This window comes from Patagioenas fasciata, chromosome 3 (assembly GCF_037038585.1).
Source record: "Patagioenas fasciata isolate bPatFas1 chromosome 3, bPatFas1.hap1, whole genome shotgun sequence".
Classification (NCBI taxonomy): domain Eukaryota; kingdom Metazoa; phylum Chordata; class Aves; order Columbiformes; family Columbidae; genus Patagioenas; species Patagioenas fasciata.
The window spans coordinates 48,213,962-48,236,922 of record NC_092522.1 but is presented as its reverse complement, the minus strand read 5'-3'; the positions used below and the strand labels follow the sequence as shown (position 1 = coordinate 48,236,922).

General features: G+C 44.5%; 1 protein-coding gene and 1 long non-coding RNA gene across 7 annotated transcripts in view; one reads left to right on the top strand and one right to left on the bottom strand.

Annotated features, from left to right (window-relative positions):
- The window catches only part of SIPA1L2 (signal induced proliferation associated 1 like 2), a 140,525-nt gene extending 137,037 nt beyond the window's left edge, over window positions 1-3,488 (bottom strand). For 3 of the 6 annotated variants that reach the window (XM_071806303.1, XM_071806304.1, XM_065833217.2), the window contains exon 1: window positions 3,212-3,487. The gene's annotated coding sequence lies outside the window, so the exon portion shown is untranslated. Of the gene's footprint in view, window positions 1-3,211 lie in introns of all 6 variants that reach the window. The other 3 variants (XM_071806301.1, XM_071806302.1, XM_065833219.2) reach the window with 2 other exon arrangements.
- Window positions 3,489-3,699: 211 nt separating this feature from the next.
- LOC139827720 (uncharacterized) lies at window positions 3,700-4,712 on the top strand. The gene is made up of 2 exons (XR_011738638.1): window positions 3,700-3,786; window positions 4,554-4,712. It is a non-coding gene; the product is annotated as an uncharacterized lncRNA (long non-coding RNA).
- Window positions 4,713-22,961: the final 18,249 nt, after the last annotated feature.

Below are 22,961 nucleotides of genomic sequence, written 5' to 3'. Positions count from 1 at the left end.
TAATTCAAGTAGAAAAAACAGGGTAGAAAAAGACTGCGAGGAGCAGCCATACCCTAAACTTCCTGAACTCTTCAGCTGTATAAGAGGAAGGAAGTTTCCTTAAAAATAGATAAACTGAATTTTGTCTTAACTTTGCAAGATGTAATGTTTCAAAGAATTGGATATAAATTATGTTACCTAACATAGCAAAAAAAAAAAAAAAAAATCTACTATGAGTACAATATTGCAATGCATAAAATAAAAGCCATCTCCTTTGATTTCACTTATTCACAAGCCAGCTTGCCCAAATGTTTTAGAATTGCAAAGCAAAAATTGCATGGAAAGAGAAAAGAGCATTCGTCAAACCATTATTTCATTTCAAGCTGTCAATACAGCTACTGTTGGTAATCTTGGATGACTAACGTGAGAAACTAGATAACCCAATGCCCCACCCTCTTCCCACAATCTGTAATTTATCTTATATTTTCATAATAATCTAGCATTTCACGCTAAATATTACCAAACCAGATCAGTCATCAGTAAAAGGTACAAACCTATTGAAAATATTTTAACATCCAACCACCTAAATAAAATCTTAATCCAAGGTAAGGGGAAAATATTTACTTTCTCCTGCAGTTTGAACAGCTGATCTGCACATAAAAAGCTTAGGTACAATGCCCAACTACTATGTTCAATATGAAGCTGAAAGTGAAAAAACGAACTGCCTTGGTTCACTTGTAAAGGTCAAACAGCAAAAGAAAGGGATGGTTTTGCCTGTTTGACCACTGCTTTGCTTAGTTCCTCATTTAACTCCCTTCCTTTGCAAGTATTTCACAACACACTTGAGTAAGTCAGTAAATGTCTAGAAAAAAAACCCCATATTATCTTTCTTTCAGGAACACAGAACAGAAACCTTTAAAAATACTCTGATTTGTACATTAAGCAAATACCAGCTACAAAGAATTGAGGGTTTGTTTCAAGTTCTAGGTTGCACATTATGCCCTTGGCATATGTGAATGACATGATCTTTAATTGATGCAATATGACTGGTGGAACAGTCTAGCATCCTTACAAGTAAGTATTCCTCCTTGTTACATATAAGTGCTGCACAATCTGGTAAGGTAACCCACTGGGCATGCAAAACCAAGACAATACATTCAGAAACCTCCTTGAAAACTACTTTTATATGAAGGGTACATAAATTATAAATCAACTGTTGTGGAGCCTAAGTGATGTCTAAATATCCACAATGTATTATAGCTCTTAAAGATTTAAACATTTTTGCATTATTAATAAAAAGATACTTCAAAGATCAAATTTAAGATTGAAGTATTTTAAAGCTACTGCCAAAGAAGCAAATGGGTGGCAAATAACACATTCCACTGACAACAGGCACCATTTCAAAAAAACCACAAGAAATAGATTTAATAAGGCATCAGGCCTAGGTATTCCTATATCCAGCAGGCTGTGATGCACTACATTTCTGAACTCCAAAATGTTCCAGTCTAAGACAGTTAGGGTACAGAATCCGTGGAAGAAAAAAAAAAAAAAAAAACAAAACAGCTGAACAAACAATATTAATGCACTACAGTCCTTTTTAAAATAGGCCAAGCAAACTAAGTAGTAACTGAGAGATTGAATTATTGTGGATTTTTTCCCATTTTCAAACATCCTACCTTATGTAGCTGCCTTCCTTTAAAGCAACCTAAATATTTTACAAAGCTATCTTCCAACTAAACAAACTTCTACAGATATTGGTAGTACACATATACAATAATGCCTATGAGTATTGAGATGAGCTGATCAAAACAATTAATTATGTCAGCTAGTAAGCAAACTTCAAATTCTGCTCTGGTCTAATCAGTGCAGAACTGATCGAGAAGGCAGTTTACTATTCATGCGAAGCGAAAAAACCCCAGACAAATACAGAAATAGTAGGCTGCAAAGACAGATTACATGCTTTCCTTCTCTGTTGGATATCTGATATAAGAAAGCCATCTAGTGTTAACTTCTAGAAGTGAAAACTGCGTACAAAAGAGATCGGGAAAATTTACATGTGCAATTCTCTTTAACTTTGCATGTCCTCTGCATCATAAAAACTAAAACTCGTTTCCTCTGAAAAAGACCGGCTGAAAGCAAATATTCAGACTACTAACTTGTTAAAATAACCCAGCAGCAAGTCCTAAGCTAGTTTACTGACCTACTTGGTGAACGTTAATAGCCACCTCTGAAATTTGTCAACTTCAGAGTCGTCTTTGTCAAGACTGCGTAATGCTACTTCCACATTCACACGGACATACACCCCCTCGGCAAAACGCTGCGGAGCACCACAGAAGAGGTACAGACCCAGAAGAATAAAACCTAAAGCAAAGTTGATCTCAACTGACCGTCATTTAACGAATCAGATCCTAAGTTTGGAGAACGGACCATTGAACACTGCTATACGGCAGAGCGTTACAAGAAAACAAAGAGTGCAAACGGATAAATCTGGCGCCTCGTCTACAAGAAGTAAATAGCATTAAAGTCACTTAAAGAAACTACACGGGCTAAAGAATCTTCCCCTCTGCTACCTCAAAAGCCTGGCGGCCCCCACCGCACCATCTCCGCTCTGAAATCCAGCTCTATCCCAGAGACGACCCATCCAAGCAAACTTACTCGCAATTACCAGCATTCTTCAAGCGGGCTTCGGACACGGAAACAGCGTGATCGGGCGCAGAGCTCTTGCAGCCGGTGGCAAAACCGCCCCAAATGTTACTGGCCACCCCACCTAGACCCCCCCCTCACCCCGCGGCCCACGAACACTCAATTTACACCTCCCCCGCCCCACGGACACTCCATTTAAACCTCTCGGCCCCGCGGACCACAACGCTATTGACACAGGCGACGCGCAGCAGCGAGCCACCCCTCTCCGGCGCGGCGGGGACGGTGCGGCGGCGGGGACGAGGACAGGGTGCCGGCGGAGAAGGGGGGCCCGCGGCTCCTCGTCATCTCCCCGCCGCAGCCCGCAGCCCTCCCGCGGAGCCCGGAGAAGCCGAGGCTTTCACCACTATGGGACCAAGGGAACTCCCAATGGCATCAGAGGAGGAGAGAGAAGAACGGTCTCTCCCCACCACCCCACTCCCCAAACTGCTCCCGAGCTCTTCCCGGGAAGGAAAGTGCTCGTACGCCCGCGTTCCCCCGGGCACCCCGCCCGCCACCCCGGGGCACGGACACGGCAAGCGCCGCTCCTTACCTGGTACTGCCGCTGCTGCTGCCCGCGCTCCGGCTGCTCCCGCCGCGGGACCCCCATGGCCCCTGCACGCACACAGGCTAGGCTAGGCTCGGCTAGGCTAGGCTCCGCTCCGCTCCGTTCCGTTCCCCCGTCGCTCCCCGACAGCGGCGCCCGCTTCTCCCGCGGGGAGCCGGAGCCCCCTCCGCTCCTCTCGTCCCGCTGCAGCCCTCTCTGCCGGGCGCTGGGTCTCGAGTGCGGCTCCACCACCGGACAGGGCGGAGAGGCGGAGGGAGGGGCGGGAGCAGCGCTGCCACACACCCCCTCTCCTCTGCCCTCCCACCCCTTCTGCCGGCCCCGCCCCACCTGCCGGCCCCGCCTCCCATTGGCTTCGCCGGCTCGGCCCCGGGGGAACGCCAACCCCGCATTGGCCACTCTCGCTGCCGCGCAACCAAAAACCAGGCCCCGCCCCTCGGCGTGCCCACCGCCTCTTTTTCCCCCTCCCTCCCCCCGCCTTACCCATTGCAGCGACGTCCCGAGAGGGGATCCCAGGGCTTAGCGGGGCGCCTGGGGCCAGGCTGCGAGTTTGTGAACGGAAGGTAGCAACAGGTGGGGTGGATGGACGAGGGGAGGGCAGGGCACAGGGCCCCGGCAACGAGCTGGTGGGACGCTTGCCCGGATCGGGCCCCCCAGCCGCTGCCGTGCCCAGCCGAGCCCCAGCGCAGCGCCGGGGCCGAGGGGTGCCCGTGCAGCGTGGCGCCACGGCCCCTGCCTCGCACGGCCCCTCGCTCCCGCTTTCAAGACCCTGGACAAAGCCGCCCGGCCGCGCCAGGCCTCTCAGCCCCGGGCCCCCCGCCCCTGCCCCGCCGCCGTTACCGCAGACCGCCGGTGCCGCCCACCCTAGGGCTCTTGCGCCCCCCCGGCTCCTTCCGACGGGAGTCTCGGGGGTGGCGAGCAGCGGGGTGGCCGAGCCTCTATGCCGTCCTGCCGGGCTCTGCATTGTCTGAGTGAACGCCCTTCTGAGACCCTCCCCGGCCTGCAGCAGGGAGCGACACTTGGGCGGTGTTCCCATCCCACCGCGCCTGTTGTTCTTACCTACAGCTTCAAAGCAGAGACACCTATAGCGAAGGAACAGATGGCAGTGCAGTCCTCGGAAAAGCCTGCCTTCTGCATACCGCTCCTAAATTGTAAGCAGTGAGGAGCAGCGGTGCTTTCCCTCCGTGTTGTACAGCCCTGAACGTGTTTAGTTTGCCTGCCAAATAAGCCATGGCTAGGTATCGGCATTTCCTCCACCTCCTCCACACGTTCTGGTAAGCAAACCAAAGTCTGGTTTTGGAATTTGAATTTCCCTATTTCTACTCTGCAGGCCAGTTCTACAAGGGACCATATCTGCAATCATAGGACCCACTTCTACACTGAGGTTGCAAAATAGAAGATGTTATCATGACTGATGTGGCTGCTCCCATCTGCTATGCCAAATTATGAGGCCTGCAACATAATTGGAATAAAGTCTACTCCTACAGAACCCTACAGAAACAACACAGGATTTTTTTTTTTCCCCTATTCCTCTCTCACTTGCTTTCCCCTCCACCTGCGCCCACCTGTCATGGGTATGTAACTTTCTGGTTGTACCTGTTTGCTCAGGTCTGGGGAGCAGACTGCCATGTTGACATTTACAAGTATTTCGCTGCCTTGTAAACTTCTCCTCACTGTCTGCCCTTTGCTGGAAACAGAGCAGAAGGCTTTAGTGGAAAGGAACTGCCACATGTATGCCACAGATCCTAAACACACAAGAGAGGCCAAATTTTAGGTTATTGTGCTTAACTGCTTTTTTACTATACATTTTAAATCCAGAAATACAGTCCACAATCCTAAATGTAAGCATAGATTCATGCAGCCCTATTAAAACAAAGTTTAAGGTGTCAACATTTATTCTAAAAGCACTGGCAAACCTTATATTCATTAGTTAATATTTGGATGCATTCCCAAGTGTTATTGTTTTGGTTAGAATTTCATTTTTTAATGTTATATTTTCTACACAAAATCACTAGTCCAGTTAGGCAGGAGACTGTCTTTGTGCTGAAGTAAGACCACAGGAATAATATTATTATTGTCTTGACAAGGAGCTTCAGAAAAAAACACTGCAAGTGAAAGGAACAGCGTATTTTTCCACTTCAACTGTGTTCTAGACCATGTCCTTACTGGAAGGTTCATTCCCTTAAAAACTAGCCCAGAAAATGTCAACGGAAAGACAGAGAATCAGGAGAGGTGTAAGTGCACACAGGATATGGTAGGCAGTACTCATCTCTGATCTCTGTGCCAGCCAAGTTCTCATTACTGGAGTGCTCTGGCCGCTGATTTCAATGAGTCCTTTTCCCTTTGAGGACATGCTGCCTCCCTGGAGTTCAGACTCCTTGCAGCGATTGCTCAATTTTCTCTCCTTACTATCATGCATGTTGTACCCTGCATCTCTTGCTCTGAAAGAAAACTAGAGGACCAGAATAGTTGCTCTCTGGACTCTCTCAGGGCCTTCTTTAGCAAGAGTCCTCCCCAGTCCTTCCTGATTTCTCTTCTCTTTTTTGATCTTCCGGGCAAACTCTCACCCCCCCCTACGTCATGCTATGTATTTTTGTCCTGCTCAGGTGTGAAAGCGCCTTTTTGCACCCTGTCACTAACAGCCCTCACCTGACAGAAGTGCGTTAATACTGAACAACGCAAACTGCTCTGCATCGAGCGCTGGTTTCGGCAGTGCCCGTTCGGGGCCAGGCGGCCCAAGCAGAGCCTGACAAGCCGCCTGTTCTCGGCAAGCCCTGCCCGGCCACGCTGCTGCGCAGGGCAGCTTCGCTGGGTACCCCACGGCCCGGCCCGGCCCGGCCCGGCCCGGCTTCCCCCTCGGGCAGCAGGGGAAGGCGAGGGGCGGCACCAGCACCCGGGACCGCGCTCCTGCCGCTGCCGCCGCCAGGTGTCCCCGGGCCGCCGGGGCCGGTGTTGCTGCTGGTGTCGGTGTTGCTGCCGGTGTCCGGCTCGCACTCCGGCTTGCTGACCTTGCCCGTGTTAATCACTAACCTGCCTCTGCTGCGGCTCATTTTCTGCTGCTTGCATCGTCAGAGCAGCGAAATGGTTCTGTAATAAGCTTGGTTACATTTCATGTGCAACCTTCGGAAGCTGGTAGGGTACTATATAACAGGTAACAGAGCTGTCATATTTTGTATGCTAAGAACAATATTTGCATTTAGTTACTGGGTTTTCCTTCAAAGGCTCATTTTATAAAGCACTTTGGATGCAAATCAGCTTTCGCCAAGAATATTTCGGTGTTTCACCTACTATTTTAAAGAACACTATGCCTAAAAAAACCTGCCTGAAGTTATCTGTACATCATGGCATTTCCTTATCCTCGTGAAAAACGCCAGTCAATCCCTAGAGACTGCAGTGGTGAGATTAACTCCTTCTTGCACATAGGGTGAATTGACCTTACTGCAAACTGCACCCCTAGCCTGTGTAAGAGAGCTTGGTTTGGATACAAGAAAAACTTAGACATTCTGCTGTGTGGTGCTTCCGAGGCTGACGTCCACCATTAAAGAACAGACTAACTATGACACTGCCCGTGAATAAAAAAATATTTATCAGCTGACAGAATGTACTTCATGACAGAACTGTGATATCTTACTTAACAGGTCTAAACATTTACAGCCAACAAGCTAAATGTTGTTTAGGTTGCATTCCCAAAATTATACATTACCTGCATCTTGACAAGATCCAGCACACTGATATGTATTAGGGTTTTGCTGTTAGGAAAGTCTGGAGGCTTGCTGTGATCACTGGTTTTCTTCTTTCTCTTTTTGTTGGTTTTTGTTGGTTTTTTTTTTTTTTTTTTCCTCCCTCTCACTCCTCCAGTATCATTCCTTTTGGCTTCCAGGCTACCATCTGTGTACCCTCAGGGAGCCAGCATGAGAAGAACAAGGTCCAGAAACCAGAACGCAGGTGAAAAGAGGTAAACAAGAGCTTTTTGCAATAATAAAGGGCTGTTGAAGTCTCAAAAGCACAAGAGCAAATGGGGTAAGAGGAATTCCTGATAAAATACTGATAAACACAAAAATGTTATTGAAAAGGGTAGGGAGAAAAGAAGAAATTGATTCTCCCTTCAGCTTCCAGGATGCATGTATTTCACTTGAATTGACCAGTGCAGGAAACTCAACTTGCCGCAGATTTGGGATAAGTCACAGTAGGACAGTCCAGCCTTTGACAATATGGACCCAGAAGGTATCATAACTGTTCAGCTATGGGCCAGATACTATACAAGCAGAAGACAGGCAGAAGACATCCCACAGGCCACAGCTTGGATAGCTCTGATTAAGAGGCATTCCAAATTTTTCCTGCAGCATCTTTTCTTTGCTTCTCCCCTTCGTATTTAATTTCAAAGTACCCAGCTCAGCCACATTTGAAGCCAGTCTTCAGACACTGTAACACAGGAAGTTTGTTTCAACATCTCCTACAGACTGTTTGTTTCCAGTGATGTAAAGACAACTCCAACAACAAAGGTGGACTTTTCCATTCATTGTTGGGGAAGCGAGTTATAGTGGGATCCTTGGAAGTGGTGCAGGAGGTGAAGAAAACATCCGGTAGCCACATGATGAGGCACATTTTGCTGACACAAGGCACTCATGAATAGGCAAGCTGAAGAAAGTTTAGGTTTGTTTCCTCACCCTTGGGCACAAGCCTAGAATCCAGGTGAAGTAAGCACTGAGCACGAGATCTCACCACTGCATGAAGATGTCATCTCACTTGCAAATCCTTTTGCTGATGTAGCTTGGTATTTCCTGATGCAGTTAATGAGGTGCGGTGCTCTATAAGGGAATTCTGGCCAGGTCTTTGGAGCAACCTCAGCTCCCTCTGCTCATAGCTGAGGAAAGCTCTGAGTAGTAGCAGGGAGGCAGCTGCTGGCTTTGCACACTCCCTGTACATCACCATATCATCTGCAGGCTGGTTTGAAGGTCAGCACTGCAGGCAATTCCCCAGACTTCATGTTTCCATAGATCCAGCAGCCCTGGAGCCACACACACATAGCCTGGGGACACAAGAGCTCTTATTCCAGTAACCACAACTGTTTGGCAGTTCCTTGTATCTCAGAGTAGGCTGAGGGTGGATTTTGCTCTTCTAACCCCAAGCTACCCTTTCATTTGGACATTATGTGGGTGAAACCATGTATTCACAATCTGGAAAATGCCTATTTCATGTGTTGCTCTTAAAGCACAAGCACAGTTTACTGCAATACTAATATTTCATCCCATGGCTTCCCTAAACTATGAGCGATTCGCTGAAACAAAACATCCTCTGTGTCCTCTGAAACCGGGTTTGAAAGCCCAGATGGAGGAAAATACTATTGGTTTTAATTAGCAATATCCTTCACATGAATCCCCTATTAACCAGAGGAGCACACTATATTTCATCTCACTTCCTCTAGTTTACTTACTACTGCCTCTCTTCTCTGTGGTTTACCAGCAGGAAACCACTGGAGGGGACATATCCAGATAAGATTAAACAACATAATATTATCATCTTTACTATAACCAGGCTGACAGTTTTCCTGCTAGATGCCAAAACGAGATTCACAGACGTTTTGGCTTTCATTCACTGTGGAAAGAAGCCATTCTTCTAATTACATAGTATTTCACTAATTCCCCAACTATTTAACTTGTGACAGGCCTTCCCCCCTCCTCCCCCACTGAATTGCACTTCAGACAATAAGCAAGATTCACCCTAATTAAACGTAACATGAAGCAGAATCTGGGTGTCCTGGCAGTGGACATATCTCCAATAGTAAGACAAGGCAACTGTAGTCTGTCCTTTGCTGAGGAGCTCTTGGAAAGCCACCAAACAGCTTCCTCCCAGTGGTGGTGAGACAGGAGTATGCCTGGCTTGATACATTTCTACCACAGGTTTCCCCTGAGAGTCTGTCAACAGACACAAAGCCTTAAGAGTACATATATAGAAGAAGAGAGGCAGACAGAAGCAGGAAAAGGGTGAATTTCTCTTGCACAGTGCTGATCAAACTGTACTGTGGATATTCCCAGACTGAAGTCTCAATGTGTTGTCATGCTGGGTAACATACAACTACTCTGCAGCAGTGTGGGTTGACTTGCACAAACCCGGTGAAATTTGCACAAACCCTGTGAAATTTGCACCCATCATATACACCACTTTTTACTGGGACTGGGGCAATGACAGCAAATATCTAACATGGATGTTCAATTTCTACTTGCAAAAAAATGTCCCATTGTCTTCTGTGGCATCTGTACTCTGCTGCACTTCTGGCAGAGTGCTGCTGCACTCTTCATCAGAAACCTTCCATGACTTGAAAATGCATTTCTAATCCCTGAGCTCAGGGGTGTCAAACTCATCTTCACCAGGGGCAACATCAGCCTCACGGTTGCCTTCAAAGGGCCGAATGTAATTTTAGGACCATATAAATGTAAGGCTAGAGTCCTAAAATTACATTCGGCCCTTTGAAAGAAATGGCGAGGCTGATGTGGCCCCTGGTGAAAATGAGTTTGACACCCCTGCCTTAGCTGCTTCACAGGTACTGAGGCTGCATTAATTCCCCAGGAATTTCTCCTGCCAGGTAACAGAAAGTTCACCCAGTAAGGGAACCTCCTCACTGTAAATAGGTTGCAACATCTGATTCTGCTGGGGAGGGAAAAGGACTGGACTAACTTGGCGTGATGAGGCATGTAAATGAAGTCAGCCTGGGAGAAAAGACAGGCTGGCTGCTTCAGCACATCTCCTGGGCAACTTCTGCTGGCAGGTCTCCTAATGTCTGCATCTTCAGTTAGGAAAACTGGTAATATGCACCAAAATTCCATTATAATTATCTCTGAGTTCAGTTTTTAATACATCCACAGGTTTGGGGTTTTTTTGTTTGTTTGGTTGGTTTTATTTTGCTATTAGTTCCACAAGCATGTTTTCTGGGACTGACATTTTCCAGACTTGGTTTCAGCACATGACAAGTTGGGGGTATTTGAAAGATGAAAGAAAATCAGCAGAGCTACGAAAGCATGTAAAGATTGTTTTCCGCATGGTCCAACCAGAACTTTTGCACTTGACTAACTCAGAAAAATCTAAAATTAGAAACCATAAACATAATTATATTGTAAACATACTTAACTATTGACAGAAAACTGTTCAAAACTAATTTTTAAAGAAGTTTTAAAGTTCTTGCATTTCTTAGTTGGCAGCTTTACTATATTCATTAAGACTTTCATTTTAAGATGCTGCTTGAATGAGATATAATTGGATGGGTTGTTTCTCAAGTGAAATAAAAGATTGTGTATATTCAGACTAAATGGTTCTTTCAATAACCAAGGCAGGCTGAAAAAGAGAAAACACTATGAAATCACTATTGATCTCACTACACTAATTTATTTGGGAAAGACTTAAGACGGTGATGGAAAGTATGGAAAATCCATTGATAGATAGAGAGATTGATCTTTGTTAAGGACATTCTACTGGAAGAAAATTTGTTAGTATCTTTTCAATCTCTTACAAATTCCTAGACTTCAAAGCTCTGAAGACCCATTTGTGATAATCTAGTCTGACCTGCATATGACATGCCATTGAACTTCCATGAATTAATTTTTGTTTCAACTAGGTGTCTTCTAGAAAAACTTCCAATCATTCTATATGCATTCTCATTGATGAAAACTTCACTGAAGTCCTTGGTAAATTGTTTCAGTTCCTTTCACTGTTAAAAATGTGTGCCTTATTCCTAGTTTGAACTGGCTGCCTTTCAGTTAATGCATCTTGTGATACTTTTGTCCACTACACTGAAAAGTTTATTCATGCTGCATGCTCAGTGCTGGTACATTCAGACTGTAACTGCGTTATTCCTCAATCAGTTCTGTTATAAAGGAAATTGGTAGCATGCTCAGAGTTTTTCACTACGATCTGGTTTTCATTTCCTATAATAATTCTCATTCATTTTCTCTGAATTGTTTTCTCTCTGAGCTCATTTTAAACTCCTTCCTGAAATATGGGAAAATGTAGATGCAATGCTGTCAAGAACCCCAGGGAGATGTCTTCCTCAATCATGGATCTTTGTTGAGTTGCTACTGAATGGTTTAGTTACTTTTCAAATTGTGCAAATAGAATCTAAGCTCCCATTCTACCTTGCATCTCCCAGTTCTTGTTTTTAAGGTATTCAGTTTGAAACAACAGAATGACAAGAAACAATCATGGCTTATTCTGTAGGCCTATTATATAGCATTGGTCTGCTGACCAACATTAGGAGTTAAAATACAGAACATTTTAATTCACAGGAGGATTCACAAATCTTAAAAAAGTAAATTGTTTTAGTTCAGCAAACTATATCTAGTGTAATCAAAATGCAAATTCACTTACTTTTGATGGTTCATACATGGCCCAAAGCTGTATTTAACTCTTAATCTTTGGAGTTCTGTGGTAGGTGGTGAAGCCTTACTTGGATCACATATAAATGAAATGAATTTCACTGGTGAATCTGGCTCACATGAGAGAAGCAAAGGTGAGTAATCTTGAAGCTGGGCCTCATTGTAACCTCTGAACTTCTGCTCTTGTTCCATGCTGTGACATCCCACTGATGGCACTGTTTTTTACACTTTCCCAGCAAAAAAAACTTTTCCTCCCTGGAATTCACGAAGGAGACAAACTGAGGATCACTGGAGCCTAAATGTTTGCCTTTCATTTGGTGCCAGATGCAACATATAGCTGATGTATCTGCTAGTGGTCTTCAGAGAAGGCACCTGCTTCTGCTCACTGAAAACTATTGGAAAGAATGGTAACTCAGATTTTAATTGCTCAAATGCTTGAGGAACCTGGACACACCCTTTGCCCACATAGAGTGTCTCTTGGTATTTTGAAACTGCTGTATCTTGTCTTTCATCTACCCCACAAGCTGTGGGCATTTTTCACAAATTATCTCTTGTCATCCACAGCTCCATTTCTCGTTTTGCAGCCTGCTAAATTGGTAACAGTGTAGCAGAAAACAAAGAGATTCTGACTCATCTATCATGAGACATCTAACAGTTCGGTGGAGTTTGTTTTTCTGCTATGACTCTTCACTCAGCACTTTACCTTTATGTTTCTTCTGACGCTGCATTAAAACTTGTGAATTCACTTAGTTACTCTGCTTCAGAATTGAGCAGGCCACAGAAGAAACACTGCAAATATCCTCAGGCTTCTATGTGCTTAAGTTATAAGTGCCCTTGTCGCCAAGAAGGCCAATGGCATCCTGGGGTGTATTAGAAGCGGAGTGGTTAGTAGGTCGAGAGAGGTTCTCCTCCCACTCTACTCTGCCCTGGTGAGACCCCATCTGGAATATTGTGTCCAGTTCTGGGCCCCTCAGTTCAAGAAGGACAGGGAACTGCTGGAGAGGGTCCAGCGTAGGGCAACAAAGATGATGAAGGGAGTGGAGCATCTCCCTTATGAGGAAAGGCTGAGGGAGCTGGGTCTCTTTAGCTTGGAGGAGACTGAGGGGTGACCTCATTAATGTTTACAAATACATAAAGGGTGAGTGTCACGAGGATGGAGCCAGGCTCTTCTCAGTGACAACCAATGGTAGGACGAGGGGCAATGGGTTCAAACTGGAACACAAGAGATTCCACTTAAATATGAGGAGAAACTTCTTCACAGTGAGGGTGACAGAACACTGGAACAGGCTGCCCACGGGGGTTGTGGAGTCTCTTTCTCTGGAGACATGCAAAACTCGCCTGGACACATTCCTGTGTAACCTCATCTGGGTGTTCCTGCTCCGGCAGGGGGATTGGACTGGATGATCTTTCGATGTCCCTTCCAATCCCTAACATTCTGTGATTCTGTGATTCAGACCAAATTCTGGAGTTCTTTGACCTGATTTTGCTCCGCACTGACTTGTTATTTGCATGACTTGGGCAGCGCAGCTTGGCACCGCAGGAGAGCTGAGGCAAGGGCAGCTTTACCCCCTGCACAGGGCCAGCAACAGGCCTGAGCAGTAAAAGTTTGGGGTAATCAACCCAAGAGGGAACATGAAAGCGGAGAGGCCTTGCTGCTCAGCCAGCCAGTGTCAATTGGAGCAGCTCTGCTACCCACAGCCACTTAGGTGGCCAGTTTGCAAAATGATCCCTGCCAGGCTTGGAAAAGAGGGACATTTCAGGTTCTCTGGGCTGGCTGATCACACTGGTGGGGCACCACAGTAGGGCTGCGACAGACACACATGGCACTGGCTGAGCCCTGCTATTTTCAGTTGCAGCTATTTCATCTTGTGTGAACTGAAAATCTTAAGAACACACCATCTTCTTTTTTGTTTGTTGTTGTTGGTTTTGTTCATTTGTTTTTTCCTCTCAGTTTTATCATTTCCATTTGTTGCTGTTGCTTTTTCCATTTTATGCTAGAAGGTTATTCTATGTGAATTACTGGATTTGACAGCCTGCCACTGCAGACATAAGAGAACTGGAGGAGCCAGGCAACCACATAACTTTGCTCTTTTGGCCTGACTGAATGCTAATTGATGTTGTAGGAATCTTTTAATTTTCTTCAGTGGGTTTTCTATTGGAGCCTTACAGCAACAATCTGGAACACAGGAAAGGAGAGGTAAGGTATACAGCTTTCAAATGCCAGACAACATTGGTCTTTTCCCTCTCTTCTCCACCCTGCATGAGGAATGTCACGCTGGTTCAGAGCTTGGGTATATTTACAAATCATCACAGAGTTGGCCTAAACTTGGAAAGGGTGCCCCAGAGCCAGCACAGGAGTTGTGCCAGCCAGGCAGTGCAGTGAGGGGTATGTCACCCCCTATCCTGAGAGGTAGGTTTGCGGAGTCTGGGAGTGTAACAGCCACAGGGCTGTCCTGCTTTCAGGACACATAGGTCCACACTATGCTAAATTTAGTCACGTGCATTTATCAAAGTGGGTCTTTGTGTGGTGCCTCACAGAACAATGCAAACATCCCCATCTCCTTTTTTCATGGTTTTATTGCTTTTATTCTATTTTGCCTTCTCTCCTTTACAACTCAGATGCAGATGAAATGAAAAGATCATTCATCCATTAAATAGATCAGTGAAACAGTAGCATTCACCACAGGTTTTTGCCTGTTTTACTGGTTGGTTGATAATGCAATTACTCTTTGCATAATAGCCAAAAATGAGCAGGCATGTGGATCAAGTTTCCAGAGTGTTATCCACAGATTCAGTAAAAGAGGTAGTGACACTCGGGTAATCTCTTAATTCTTGTTGCTTTTGAAAGGCTGGTATTCCTGTAGATATTATCTTCTAAGTTTTGTTGAGCAAGCAGGACTGTACTAAGAGAGAATTGTTTCTTCCTCTGGCCTACTTTCCTTTTCACACACATTACAAAGTGAGATTCCGGCTACTCAGAAATATCTCTCAGTGCAGTGAGCTATACTGCCTCTCATCTGTCAAAACAATGTCACTCCATGGTGAGTTACAGAAAAGCTGTAAATTGGCTTTTGGTTTTGGACTGTGCCTTTCAGCTTTCCCCAAACAGAAACTCCCACCCCATTTTGCATATGGTCTTATTGTGGATGGAGCCAAGCTCAGATACTCACTGCAGAAGTGATCACCAGTTCTTTGCTTCAGATTACTACAAATTTGACAAGGGTTGGGGAAAGAGTTCTGAAGGACCATGTAACTCCATTCAGTAAAGACAACTCGAAATAAAAGAAAATGCATTTAGACTGGCTATTTGTTTTGGCACTTGAAAGCTAATTTTAATTATGTCTAATGCTTCATGAAGGGCTGTCTTACAGCCAGTTGAAACAGGCCACTATTGAAATAATGAAGACATAGTAAAATGAGATAATGCTGCTTGTATACTCCTAAATCTGTCTTAAGCAGTAAGGAAGATTCATCTTTGCTCATCCAAAGTGCAGCTCACTCGGCTTAAGTACTAAATACAGCAATGCAGCTTTAGCTCTGTGGTCTCTGTCTAGCTTCTTGAGCACTGTTGCTTTCAATTTGTGCAATGTGGCAACCCAGGTGCTGACCCGCTTTGCACCATAGTGAAGAAAACGTGGGAGCCAGCACCCTTTTCTGCATGGGCCACTCCTGAGGAAGTCAAACCCAGCTGCCAGCCTTGCTCACAAGCATGGCATGAGGCGTCCCACATGGGGCGGGGCACTGCAAGGACCTTGTCAGCAGAGTGTCTTCCCAAGACTGGCATACGGGGATCCTGTCCTGTGTGTACCGGGAGGCTTCTTAGAAACAGTCTAATACAGGGTTCATGAGCAACCAGGCAAGCGCCATGTTTGAGGCAGGGAGCACCTTCCCACCTGTTCCTCAGCAAGGTGCCTCAGCTCCGCCACTGCCTCTTGGACACAGCAGCATTGCAGCAGGGTTGCAGGGCTATATATACTGAAAGCAGTGCTGCTGCAAGCAGGATGAGTGCTGAAGAAAAGTGGAGTGATGATGATGGGGAAATACATCAAGGACTCCAGCACAGACAGTGGCCCTAAGGCAGGTTTACAGGGGGCTCACAGTGATCTTTTGGGAAGAAGTGTAGAGGAAGACAAAAGCACCCTTAGGGGAATGAAGCCATCTTGCAGAATGGCTTAGTGAACCCCAACACGGGAGACATTAATTTCTGCAGTGTGCCCTCGGCTGTGTGGGCAGAGTTTTGTGCTTCCAGACAGAAAGGTACAAAACACACTTGCCTTCCCCAGTGCTCTGGAAGTGATTACCTAGCTGGCATTTCTTCTCTTTAAATATCACTGCTAGCTTACTCACCTCAGCCCAGCTCCCTGGAGAATTAGCAGCAAAGCTCCCATCTCCTCCAGTTGGAACAGGATCAAACCCAGGACAGATACGACTTTTTGAAACTCCAGTGGCACCAAAACACAACTTTTTATTTACATAGCATGGTCTTCTTTGAAACGGCTACACACACATTTTGCCTGAAGTCAAACCGCAAGAGATCTGTGACCAACAGACGTTATCCATGAGCTGCCTGTGCTTCACTGTTGGGTTCCAATGCACTGGCAGGGGAGGAGACCTCTCTTTATGAAACTATTTAATTAGGAAACCAGGAGCATCTCCAGAAAAGTAAAGAATACTATAAAAAGAAACTGCAATAAGCTTCGTCCTCTGTAGAAACAGGAACTTCTGTTCTACCCTGTTCATAAATTTTATTACCAGCATTATTACTTTTATAATAGTATTTGCATATTTTCTTGGATTTACCTTCACAATTATTCTATGAGGAGTTGAAACATGTTCTCCCTATTTTACAGATGGAAATAGTAAGACAAGATAAGTAAGGGAAATATTCAAGGTGACAGGAAATCCTTGACACAGCCAAGAACTTCAGGCAGGTCTCCAGTGCCTGGTCCTGCATCCCCTTCCCCCTCTCAGGTTGCAGGGTCAGTCCCCATAGGGGCTGTGCAGAGGGCAGAGCTGGGCAGCAGAGGCTGCAGCAGCACAGGGAGCCACGGTGCTCTGCCCAGCTACGTTTTCTATGGGTCTCAGCAGCAGATCAGCTATGTGCTGCCTTTATTTTTCAAGTGATGTTGTTTTCAGTACCTAAACCAGTTTCCTGGGTATTGCTATCATAGTACATCTGCATGAGCCAACCTCCTGCAGCTCTCTGCTAGCCTCACATCTGGAGGCTCCAGACACTGGAAGATCAGCCAGCACTAAGGAACCTGAAGGTGACGTAAAACCAACATTCATTGCTTCTGTAACAGTGCCGAGATGTTACACCTGACCAACAACAGGTTTAATTATTATAAGATCCCACCAGGAAGTTACAGTGTTCCAGAGGACAAGATCTGCTGTTGAAACAACATACAAGACTGTAAGAAAATCGAAGGGGAAAGAGAGAAATCAGAATGGGGAAAGAAGAGAATAAAGTGTATTGGGTGAGCCTGAAACAAGTTTACGTCAGGCTTGATGGTGACAGTCTTATTCATACTTAATGATAATGTTAGCACATGTAGGATAAATTATTACTGACTTGAGGGCATCAAAATCACATCCATCAGGCTCTAGAAGAAAGAAAGCCACTGTCTGGAAACATCCTCTAAAATTAGCAAGTTGATGAAACTGTCTTAGCATGGGGAAACAGGTCAATCTACTTTGAGTTTGTTAAGCAGATGATGCTGTGAAATGGCCACGGCTGATGCCTTTACGAATGATTCACAGATACGCTTTAGAAGCAATGCTTGAAACGAGAAAGAAAAGGGACTGCACATTAAAGGTATTCCAAAATAGAGAGCACAACCAAATTTAGCTTCAGCTTTTCTTTTTCAGTGATCTGGCAGCAATGGGAAGCTATGGTGGGTACAATCATCTCATGTAGCTTAAGCTGTACAAAAAAAGAAAAAGTCGAGAAAAAAGATAGGGACTGTATTTTGTCTCTAAAATATTCTGAGGCACAGCAGCAGAGGACATTCATATCTGGACATCTGCTGTGTTGCATCTGACGGTTCTCTGTAAAAAATTTTGTTCAATGAACTCTCAAAAAAGTTGACTCAAGCCCTTTAGCAACTCCAGTTGTGCACCTTTGAATTTTCTAAGATGAACACTGACTCTTTTGCCGGAAGGTTGCAACAAGTGAAGAAGAAGGTGTATACGTTACATTTTGTTAAATAAACCACACAAATGACACTGTGGAAAGAAGAAGACATCCTGAAAAAATTGTGGATGCAAGCTTATAAAAACCTGTAATTTCAGCAGCTCTCAGCATGAAGGAATGTATTTTCCTGCAAAAGAGAGTCATACTAGGACTACTAATTTATCCTCTTTTTATGCTACATTATGTAGGTTCATAAACTGCAGTCTACCCAGGACCTTTTAAAAAAAAATAGTAATAGCAATGAATAAGCATAAACGAGTTTGTGTTTGTATGTGTGTGTATTGTCAACTCTTTCATTTGAAAATTTCAAGAGGAGAGATCAACTGATTAACACTGAAACCATTTCCACACTAGTGAAATTGGAGTGCAAAAGGGCAACTCAGATGAGAGGACATTAAGAGACTCACTGGAGTGCCAGTCAGTGCAGAGGAGTGAGCACAAGGCCTCCTCTTCCTGATTGCCATTCAGGCACCATCTATCTATTTTCCCTGATTATGCATGGGGGAGGATGACAACCCACCTCACAGCTCTGGCAGCCCTCTGCTCCTCAAAGCAAGCCACAAGAGCCATGTTGAGACCAACGGTTAGCACCAAGAGAAAATCAAACAACCCCAGTCTGCCAGACAAGATAACAACACATGGGAAAGATGTGGAAAGCATTGCTAAAATGGGTGGGAATGCTCAAAGTGAAGAAACTGGATAATTATCGACATACGACCTGATTGTCTTGTCACGCTGGTTTTATGATGGCATAACTCTGCTGACTGTGAAAGAGTTGCTTCTGATTCAGACTGAACTAAGCACTTCGTGAGCATCGTGATGAGCATCATGAGAAGCTCTGAGCTTGCTTTCGAACCTGGTACACCTCTGTGTATCTGAGTCATGAACCAGCCTGAGAGTCAGGACCTGAGAACCCTTGACTCTTCCTCATCCACTTCTGACTAGACAAACCAAGCCTGTACTGGAGTTGCTCTCTTCAGGGGGACCAGTTAAGCTCTTTCTGAGAAGACTTGTGACTGAAGCACACTTTCTTTATTCTCTGGGACACAGAACCAAGGCCATGGCCAGTGAGTTCCTTATCTGGCTCCTTGCTCTTGGTGCCTCCCTTGTACCAACACCAGTGTTGGGCAAGCACATGCAAGTGACCCAGCAGATCATACTTGCCGGTACTTTTCAGCTGCATCTGTTCTCCCATCTGATTCATCATGAATCATATCAGCATTCGTGTCACCACAAAAGAGGCGGCAGCAGGCACAGGTGGTTAGTAAGTATTAGGAGAGGGAACATGACCCAGTGGCAGCACAAATGGCAGCATAAGTTTATCTCAAATTAAAGTAACATGCTTAGTAAAATGTAAACTTTTTTTTTCCTTTCATCAGCTTTTGAGAGAACTTCTGTTGTTGTAGTTTTACCAGTATCCTAGAGACACTGACAAATTCTGCCCTGTTTGGAAGTCTCACAGTAAGGGCATTTCTTCGGCTTGCCTCCAGGACAGCTGCTTGTACTGAGCAGCAATGATATCTACTCTTAGGTACAGCCAATGCCATTTCAGTGTTGAAAACACCAATGAATGTCATGACAATCTTTCAGCTTCCCCCTCCTGGTTCTGGCTGATGGACCATGAATTCAAAGAGCTTGTCAGCCAGAAAGTGCCATTGACAAATCCTATACCTACCGCAACGTTCTGAACTGACTCATATTCTAAAGAGGAATTTCCTCCAGGAGTTTAATATGAGCGCTTCTAGTCCTCTGTGTCTCTCTACTAACACCATCACATTAAATAACACCTACAACAAATGCAGCTTCAACTGAAAATTAGCACACATTGAATGTGTCACATATGAAGACAACTAAGATTTTCATTTCAGCTTTAAAAAGCCAGAAATTCTATGGTTTGTTTATTTTTGCATTGCAGACACATCCTGAGGCAAATAACTCAACCAAAGGATTTCCAAGAGCCGATTGTTATCTAGAGGACATGAAATGCAAGTGTTAATAGCACCAATATATAGGTGTCAGTGTCACTGCAATAATTGCACTACAAGTCAGAGGCTGACACCCTCATAAAAGAAAGTGTCAAAACAGTAGAAATCAAGGCTATGCAATTTTCTTCACTTACGAAAACAGGCCTCAAACAGGTATTCAAATGTTCAACTGAAATTTGTTACTATATTTAAGATGACAGCTAAAACTGACCTCTTTTCACTAAAAAAAAAATGCATGGAACTGTCATGTCAGCATCATCAGGATAGAAATAAAGGGAGTAAGTACAGCAGGTTTATCTACCCTGGTGACAGGCACTCCTGGTCTGTGAGCCCCCTGTTCCCATGGAGGTAAGGCTCTTTCTTACAATGGAGCAAAGACATTTCCAAGGTTTCAGGTGAACTCACCTGGAGAACAACAATTAAAAAAAAAAAAATCAGTGGTTTCGAAAGCAGAACATACACAAATCTATGTAAAATGCAATCTTATCAAAATCAGATTTGTAACTCAAGATGGGCTGTGGGTTTTCTTGTTTGTTTGCTTGGTGTGTTTTAGGGTTTTGTTTGGTTTGTTGTTTTTTTTTTTTCCTTTTAATTTGTGTTCTTATTTCCTCAGTCAGGAATTGACCAGAAGGCTTTGGACTTCAGGAATACTCACTTGAAAATCTGAAAATAAGTGATTGCAAATGAAAGAAAAAGAAAAATGAAAATTTCTTTGAAATGTTTTGATTTTGATAAAAGAGCAAAACAATTAACATACTTCTGTCTGCCTTCAATAAGTCTTTTAGTGAGAAATTATAGGTTTTTTTGACTGAGACAGCAAAGAAATTAATTACTCTCAACCTAGAATAAGTCAGTAGAAATTAGGATTTCAGCCCAATCTTAAATCAAAGGACTATTGTTAGGAATATGACCAAGTGTGTATGATTTTTGGATCTTTCCAAGACAAAATGGACATGATAGGCTGAGCCAGACTTTTTATCTGATCATTTCCCTTGACCTTTGAAGTAAATGTTGATTTCTGCACGGAAGTCCTTTGCATTCAGCTCTTTGGTCTCTGCAAATCAGAATTCACAAACAATGGTAATTTCCTCCAATGTCAGAAAATAAATCACGGGGCAGATTGGATGATCAGACACTATCAAGAGATAAATGCAGAAAAAACCCGGACAAGTTTTTACTCCCTGCAAATACAGCTGCTGAGAAAAGAGAAGGGAGCATCTTCTAGTTCCCTGCTTAATTCTGCTCACTGGGGTGACAAGCTGCAATGGCATCACAGCTGTCAAGGGCGTGGTGTACACACCCACGGAGCACTTTGTAAAACCAAGTTTTGTGTCTGTGCTCTGGTAACTGTGTTATTCCCACAGAGTCGCCAGGAGACACCATCCTGAGGTAAGTGGCCTTTTTAGTGGTTGATGATACAGGCAGAGGAAGGAAGAAGGGGAGGAGAGCAACTTGTGAGAATAAGTAAAAAGAGGGAGGGAAAAAGAGAGAAATAAGGGGGGAAGGTGGGAGAGAAGGGTTGAATGGAGACCCATTTGCTCCTCAGCACGGTAGAGCATAATGAAATCAGGGAGTTCTGGGCATCACTTCCAACATCCACATGGACGTGCCCCAGGCCTGTCTTTGCTTCCCCTCTGCTGGCTGCCCAGTGAATGAGGGACCCTTTCTTCACTGCCTTTTATTTCACTCTTGGTTCTTTGAGTTACAAAGGCTAAAGACAGGTAGCAGTTCCAAACCCAAGTCCTTACTTAGTGCAGAAGCACTGACTTGAGTTATGCCAACATGACACTGTTCTTGCCTTCAGAATGCTTTTCAAAAGCTCTTTGCAGCCCGGCACCCACCTGCAGTATCTGTTCATACAACAAAACCTCCAGCGTATTTGCAGAGCCCCCAAGTTAAGTCACTGATGCAAGTCATCGGTGGGCCACTCTATGTATGTCACCTCCCAACACCAGCAAAAGTACAAACTAAGTGTGGGAAGGGGGCTGCTTTTCTGGTCAGTCAGGCAGATGACTTTTTTCATGTATGTCTCTGGGTGGATACTCAGAAAAACACAGACACCCCTGATCACACCACTATGCTTTGTACTTGAAGAGTGCTCCTGGAAAAATGGCTCTTTCATTTAAGAGTGTAAAGGACACCTGAACTCTTTCAAAAATAGAGGCAATCCTGTCGCAGGCTAATTCAGTCAGATTGGAACCTGTGAGACATCAGTTTTCATTCAAGTCCCACCAGTGCAATTAAAGAAATTGGTGCCAAGAACTTTGATTAGTGCAGAAATTGGGGGGCAGTAGAAGCAAGGAACATTTTGCAGGTAGCAAAGGCCATTCTGGCCTCTGCAGTGTGGAACAGATTGATGCTTTGTGTGAAGGTGACACCTTCAAGAGAAGCAAATGGAGAACTGCAAGTGTAACTCCTCACTCCCCAGACCCAGCTCTATTACTGCACTGGTGAAGCAGGATTTACTTTTGGATGTATTTCTAAAATGAGAAGTTGCTCTTACATTTGGATGTATATTAGAAAAGAAAGCTGTGAATGGAAAAACTTCCTGATGTGCCCCCATACTGCAAATGGCCATTGCATTAGCTTCCAAGGATGCAATTAAGTTTCAGCTTGGTCTGTCTTATAGCCAAAAATTCAGTCCTGAGGTTTATTTGAATTTAACTTTTTCTCCAGCTCTGAATATTGCACTGTGTAATTCTGCAGATTAAAAAAAAAAAAATGCTGTAAGCACTAGGTTCAGTTTTGAAAAAAGAAAAACTGGCAGGGATTTTCATAGAATTGCAAGTGGATATTCTGTTAGTTGCTGTATTTATATTTGGGATTTTCTATGGCTTTCACATATCTCAGCAACTCACAAGGATTATTCAATTTATCTTTATAAAACCAAGTGATGTAGCCTGGTTACTTTGGACCTGCATGTTCAGCCTACCCCTTATAATAACTTCTGCCTTCCCTCTCATATGTTGCCTTCTGCTCCACAGCCATCACACAATTTTAGCAGGATCTATTCACTGCGAACAAGTTAACTCTCTGTCAACACTTCTGTGAGACAGGGCAGAGCTCTTACTCCCAATAGTCACAGAGACACTGAACAGCTTCTCCAAGATCAGAAGGACCATCTGTGGCAGAGGCAAGAGTTATCTTGTCTCTCCTGGACCTCAGTCCAATGTTTTAAGCACAGAACTTTGTTA